Source organism: Melopsittacus undulatus, chromosome 3 (genome assembly GCF_012275295.1).
Source record: "Melopsittacus undulatus isolate bMelUnd1 chromosome 3, bMelUnd1.mat.Z, whole genome shotgun sequence".
NCBI classification, from domain to species: Eukaryota; Metazoa; Chordata; class Aves; order Psittaciformes; family Psittaculidae; genus Melopsittacus; species Melopsittacus undulatus.
The window spans coordinates 31,165,111-31,172,968 of NC_047529.1; the positions used below are offsets into that span (position 1 = coordinate 31,165,111).

Sequence of the window (7,858 nt, forward strand, 5' to 3'; positions counted from 1 at the left end):
CATTCAATTTTAAAAACAGATGAAGCTGCTAAACTGAACCATCAGATCTACCTGTTAGGAGGAACCAACAATGCCGAAGAAATACTTCTTTAGTCATCTCTCCCTTAATTTACAGCATAATAAGGGAATACATATAATATCAGATTGAGATTTTTAAAGTCTACTGTTAATTTTTAAATAAAATTTCTACAGAAATAAAAGGAAGTTTTTCAATTCATTGCTGACTCTCAGTGGGCAAGAATTATACGGTTTCTTCCAGATAGTCACAGTTTTAACATTTTAATAATGCTTCTAAAAGCCTGAGGGAACCCCAAACCCCAAATAGCAATTTCCTGTCTTGAATGAACATGTAATGAGTATATGTTCTTCTTGACTTGGGAGGAAGAAACTACATATACCTTAAAATAATTGTTAGTTACCAATTTTTTCTCAGGTTCACTTGTTGAAGTTAATTGAGATTTTTGGCACTTATTCATCTTTTTTTAAAATCAAAGGGGCTCATATGATTGGCTAGCTCGACTTCCTGCACAAACAGGCCTATTAGCCATCCCTGCTAATCTCTTCACTAAACTTGTAATTACTATTTGAACAATACTACACCCTCCACAGATTCGTTCAGTTATGGTGACTTTTTAAAGTTATGAGTTCACCCCATCTCTTGGGGAACTGTTCCAACTGGAAGTGATATTTTCTGCACACAAGTTTCCCTTGTTTTAAATCTGAATGGGCTGTGATAAGCTTTCACCAATAGGATCTTATAAATGTTTTTATGTTCCTTTTGCCAAACAGGATGTTTATGGACTTAAGACATGACTGTTAATTTGTTAGAACCTGAATTATTCTTGTGGTTCCTTTGAGAACCACACCAGTTTTTTCAACATTATGTTATGTAAAGCAGTAGTATTTTCTCTTAAATTCTGACTGATATCTCCTCCTATCTCCAAAGAAAATCCCAAGAAATACAATTTCCACAGTCATTTAGGTATTGCATCATGCTTGTATATGGTAATGTAACACTATTCATACTTGGATATTCACTGCCATTGGATACCAAAATACTTTTCAACCCTAAACCATACCTAAGTCAAATTTATCTTTCTGAGAAACATTGCATTTATTATTTATGACTAAAATACAGATATAGATCCCATTTACTCATTCAGATTGTGTAATTTGACTGCCATTATTATTTATCACTAACTGGTGATTTTTTTTATCACCAAGAAAAAATACTTCCAGTATTCTTTTTTTATTCTTCCAGATCATTCATATTGTTAAGAACGAAATATCCACTTAAGCCATGTTTCATTTCAAGCAATTTGCTCTGAGGGATATTTTAGTTTACATTAGTTTTGCTTTACAGAATTTCAACAATATTATGCACAATATACTGAAAGATAACCGTTTTGTATTACAATTAGGCAAAGATCACATTACATGAGAGATTATCCTTCCCTATTTACAGTAAATAGCTACAACTTACAAGAAAATGGAAACTCTATTCATAAATGATTTACATGCTGCTGCTTCTCAAGGATTTGTTTTATTCAAGTAGAAATTGTGCCCAGAATATTAAAGACATATTCTAATTCGGAGTACGCAGCCAAAGCTGACTGCATGCAGTAGGTTCTTTTGAATCAGTATTATCATGGCTATAAATTCTCCCCAGCTCCACTTACTTTGAGGGTCAGAGTAAATCAATAGCATTCCAAGACTCATGGCACCTCAAGTACCATATTGCAAATTGCACAGATCTAGAATTAATATACTTTATAGGAGTGTAAAAATCACTAGTTTTTATTTTGTTTCAGTTTTATCTAATACAGATAAATTCCCATCCCACTGTATGCTCTGGCATCTGCTGGTTGGAAGAACACTAAACTTTTGCCGTACTATTGTATCCTAAGTTTATCTCTTGAACTATGAGCTCTCTAGTGTCACCATTGTTTGTATAACATACCTTGGACTGGGCTTATCTGTTTGTCTAAAAGAATTTCCCACAGTGAGATAGTGTTTGATTTATTCCCAATGTTTATGCTACTGAGAAATGACATACACAGAACTCAGCGCTCATACTAGGTATTTTATTTGGCAGTAAAAAAAACTGCATAAAGATTCATTCACACTTTTTTAACAGCATATTACTACAGACTTAAACAAGGTCGGGTAATCTTATAGGAACAAATACAAAATGTCACTCAACTTAGTTTTACACTCACCAGTCACATCAGGCTTTCACAAGTCTATTTTTATATTCTGGCACTTTTCCCTCCCATTTTTCCCCTATGTTTCTGTGAAATTAAAAGTCTATTTTAGGCTTTTGGTCTAAATCTTTTTTTTTTTTGTCATAATTCTTCCATCAAAGAAATATCTTCTCAACTTTTTGTGCCAAAAGACACAAAATAACTCTCAGTTGATACTGACATATAAACATATCACATTACTTTTGAAGATCCAAGGACATTTCATTAAACTTTATGAGAGGTTTTCTTTCATTAACTGAATTCAGTGACTAGGAAATATAGATTTAGCAAAAGACAATCTACTCAGGATGAGCTTCTATTGCAATGTAGTGCCAGAAAAATTAAACAACTTTTTTTTGTTGAAAGATTAAGATCACATTTCTCTGCCTCCTAATGCAAATTGCACTTGCACAAATTTAGTTTCAATAAAACTACTTTTAATTTTAGTTTTAATAAAAGTGAAAACCTGTGTCTTCAGGTTTTATTCTCTGAGCATTCTTGTTTGGTTTTACCTCGTAGAACTATCACTTTGAGTTACATGATACTTTTAAGTATAGGTGAGATGAGAATAAAGACACCCTCTGTAACATACTAGTTGTGCAAGAACTTCGTCTACTATAAACCAAACACCACTGTTTTTGTTACATAAAAATACACAGTTAAAAGATATTATCTGATCTGCAGTTAAAGATTTGCATTGGTAGAGCAACCTGCAAAAACTATGACCTGTATTTGTTCTGTTTTACTCAGTAACTTCTTCATTTAAACTTCATCTAAAGGTTGAACATGATGATATCTGTGGTTTGAAAGAAACAAATCAAAGAATAAAATCCTAAGGTTCACCTATCCCCTTTAATGCACCTTGGTAGCCTTTGTTTTCAGAATTTGAAAAGATGCATTTAAGAAAAAGAAAAAATAGAAAAAGGGAGAAAGAGCAACATGTGGGTCAATAAAACTTTGCCTTTAGCTCAACTCAGTAAGACAAAACGTGACCCCAAATGGATCTTACTGCATATAAAATGGAAGAACACAACAAAAAAAAAAAGAAAGAAAAAAGAAAAAAAAGGCAGAATGAAAAAATAAAGAGATGTATCAGACCAACAGTCATGAATCCTAGCCAAATGAATGAAAGATGCAATTATCACTGCATTACAGCTGAGTATCATGCTGTAAATACTGAAATAGAGTCTGAAGAATTTTTACCACTTTAGAATTTAGAAATCCATACAGCCTCCTCAATGCCAGCTGTTGACAGAGATTCTTGCCAATTCATGATTAAAGTTACATATTACTTGGATTGCTTTCACAAGGCAGCCTGGGAGATGGCCATTTGTCCCAAAGTCCAGGATGAAGCCTAACTGAGAAAACTCATGAGGACTTCTAATTGAAATGGAAATGAAAAACGTCATCGTCAGATGTTGTTGAAGAAAAAAAAACTTCATCAGGTTTGAAGGACACAGTTGTCTCTTCCAAAGAGGAAGAAAAGGTGGGAATTTTTTGCACTGTCTAAAAGACATATCTGAAAGCTTATACTGTAATTAGGTACATCTCAATGAGGCACAGTTGACAATTTTTATCTGATTGGCACTGTCTTTTCATGACTGCATTTCTATGCTTCACATCCCTTACAGATGAGAATTTCAAGGTTTTGTACAAACCAGAGTGCAACAACAGTAAATATGAACATAAGTTATCCTTCCTTTTAGTGATCAGAGCAAACGCAGATCAATGGCTGTCCACAGAAACAGCAAGGTTTTTGTCAGTGATGTCTGGTCCTGTGACTATACTTTGGACATTCTAGCTTTTCCATAACTTTGCATTTCTTCTGTTTATGGTAGTCTTCAAAATATGTTTGGTCCATTTTTTTCCACTGTCACCCACACTTGGTTTTTATTCAGAATTTGGACCTGAAACAGTAATCACTCATTAGTCTGATCTCCTGAAACTGCAAATAATCGTATTGTCCAGGAGAGCATGTGTCTTAGTATTTTTATGCATTTTTGCTGTTGCACTGGTTTTAGAAGTGTCCTTTGTTTTCAACCAATGTAACTGTTTTAGACTTCATTCACTCCCTGTATTAATCGTCTTTTATGTTTTATGAAATGTAAAGCTGGGTAGAGTTGTTGAGGTCTGCTCTTTAATGAACTTTTTTGTTCTATGTAGAGACATAATAATAATATTTCATGTATCTTCACCTAAAACCAGTTTTATATTATGAATACACTATAGATTTTATAGTTCTAACCTACAACACATACATTTAGGTTTTATTATTAGCAAGGTTGCTGGTGTTTTTTACCAAAAATACGTACATAAGTGAAACATAAATAATACTACACTACACTACACTTGATCTTAGCCAAAAGGCCAAGAAGCGATACTGTCTTTGAGGCAGTGCTCTATTATCATTGTCAACATTAAAACTTTCCTTTAAAAACATTTTGTTAATGATCTGATAAAGCTTCTTTGAAAAGCTTTTTCAGTTTTTCCATTCTTCCCCTCTTTTGGCGGGATTTTCTGATAAGTACAGTAAATTAATATGTTCCAGCAGTTGAGCTCTAATTTTCTTCTTAAAAATAATTCTTACATATAAATACTATTCCTTCATATAGGCTGAAATCATTGATTAGGATTGATTTAGGGTTTTTTTAGCTTGCAGTCCTACATTATGACTTTGGTCTTTTCTTTTTTGTTTGGATATCTATCCATTCAAAAATTAACATGTGGTTCGTCATAAATGTTTTAGAAATATTATATGTACACTGAATTCCTCTTTTTTTTGATATTTCATCAAAGTCTCAAATAAGTTTTAGAGTTATCATGAAAAATCAGGTATTTATTTTGAATTGCATTTTTCTCAATTGTCATAGTTGGTTTGACTTATCAAATTAACTTATAGGTTCATTTTCAAAGTGGGTAATAAGTGTGTGGGAGCCAAGCAATTGAATACAGAATATTAAGATAGTCTTTTAAGCAGAAATACTGGACAACATAAATAAAGGACAAATCAGTAATTAATCCAAAATTAATCCACATGAACCCTACTGTCCCATATTTTTAATTCAATATTGCAGATGATGGATAGAGAAAAATGTTATAAATAGGTAGGAAGTGATTTTAATAATGTTTTTTGCTAAAAACAATGTATATTGGGAAATGTAACATATATGCATAAGACCTGTCTGCTTCTCATCCCATACTTTTAAGGGAATTACTTAAAATACATTTAGTAAACTACTAGCAATTATTTTGGAAAAGTCATGGAGGGCTAAGGACATTCCAGGAAAAAAATGCAGCAATCGTGTTTGAAATATATAAATAATATACAGGCAATTAATATCTAAAAGTTTCAACTGAAAATCCTAGCAAAATAAATCATCTGCTTTTAAGAGAGGAAAATGTACTGGTACAAAGACCACTAAACAAAAGGATAAAACTTTCCAGTCAGTAAATTCTTGATAAAATTAAATAACCAATATGTGAAGTGTAAATTAGTGACTAGAACAGGGGATTGTACCCAAGACATACTTTCAAATCTCAGCTCATTTCTGTGTGCTAGAAGTTATTTAACCTTGTAAGTCAGGGTCTACTCCATCTCCATTCTTACCAGTTTATGTCCTTATCTTTCAGGTGCTTAGTGAAGATAAAAATCATTAATGATTATAAGATGCCCTGAAACAAATCTGAGAAGGGCCATAAAAGTACCCAGAAAGGTAATTAGAAGGGAATGCATGATCATGCATTAAAGTTTTATGTAATATATGGATGGAAACATAATGCCTAACCATAGCTAAATGTTTAATTTTGTCTCTATCTTGCACTTTTGAAATTAATTGAAAACAGCAAACATGAATAAATACATCTTTGGCTCCTAAAAATTCAAAGTTCTCCATAAGGGTGGATTTTCTAGTATGTCATTCTTATTGGGAACTACAGGAAACAGTATATAACTAAAATGTAATTAATCTTATGTTGGACATTTTTAGGATTTGGCTGGATAGGGTGCTGAGACCTCTAGTCTATGTCATGTTTTCCACAGAAAGGTTGGATCAGATGATTCTTAAGGTGCATTCCAACCTGTTATTCTATGACTCTGAAAAACTTGTCTCTGGGTCAGAACCCAATTAAATGTTCAGTTTTATCAAATGGTCCTTTTGGTTCAGAAGAACTACATGTATAAAGTATAAAGCATTTGTTTGAGAATTAGATGCATTCAGGACTGCAATCATTTTTTTATGAAAACAATTTCGTACATAAATACGGAGAAAGAAACAGAAAAAGAAGAAAGGAGTCATGGACAAAGAGACTTCTGGTAGCACTGGAACATGCTAACAGGTCAGAACAACATCAGTATTTTCTGCCCAAAGATCAAGGACTGCTCACAAGTAACCCTCCATATAGAAAGCATTTGTAACAGTTTTCAAATTTGTATTTGAGCATTTAAATTTTTTTTAAGATTTGTCTTCACAATATCCTTGAAATTACAGTGGGAATATCTTTACTCGCAGGTAGGCGTATGAGCCATACAATAGAGAAGTGACTTCATTCAGAAGGTGGCGTGTTATGGGGTAGTATAAGTAAAAGTGGTGACTTCCTGCAAATTAAAAAAAAAATATATTATTTTCTTGTAAGAAAGTGATTAACAGCCTGCTTCAGAACTCTACCTAATGCTTCACCACATCTGAAATCCCCAGGATTAAGAGCCTTTCTCCTGCTGAAATATTCAAATTTACTCTTTCATATTTTGCTACATATATCCCAACTAATTTTCAGTTCACTTCTATCTATCTACCATAAAGCACCTGACCACATGGAAAAGTATTCCCTTCAGTTTATCTGTTGCATAACTGAAGTAATAATATCATTGCATTTTACTCCCAAGCTGGAGATGAGCTGGAACACCAATTAATGGCTTTAAAATCTTTCATATCCTTGGATGAAACACTGTAAATACTGCAAGCATGAGCTGTTACTACTGTTTTTATTTCAGTTAGAGAGTCATCTCTTTGTATTCCTAAGAATATCACATTTTTTATATTTAATTTAGCATCTTCTTAATTAGTATGGCAAACCTTATATATAAAAATATTTTTGAAAGTTGATTAGTAACCTAAAAAAAAATAAGACTAACTGGACACATTAAATATGAAGAACATTAAAACTGAACAGCAACTAAGAACATCAGTGCTATCAGCACTGTTCCCAGGCCAAAAGTCAAAAACACAGCACTGCACCAGCTACTAAGAAGGAGAAAAAAAAAATAATTGCTACTGCTGAAACCAGGACAGTTCATCTTAACGAGCCTGGGAATAATGGTGGGCAGTAAATAAGAATCATAGAATAGATAAGGTTGGAAAGGACCCCAAGATCATCTAGTTCCAACCCCTCTGCCATGGGCAGGAACATCTCACACTAAACCATATCACCCAAGGCTTCATCCAACCTGGCCTTAAACACTGCCAAGGATGGAGCACTGGCAACCTCCATGGGCAACCCATTCCAGTGCCTCACCACCCTAAAAGTAAAAAACTCCTTCCTTATATCCAATCTAAATTGACCATGAGTATGCAGTGGCTGTCTTGCAGTCCCTGCACATGGCAGGGGGGTTGGAACTA

The 7,858-nt window shown here is 33.4% G+C and overlaps 1 pseudogene; it reads right to left on the bottom strand.

The window, feature by feature from the left end:
- Window positions 1-4,478: 4,478 nt before the first annotated feature.
- On the bottom strand, window positions 4,479-4,622 carry LOC115947210 (uncharacterized; annotated as a pseudogene).
- Between the last annotated feature and the right edge of the window lie 3,236 nt (window positions 4,623-7,858).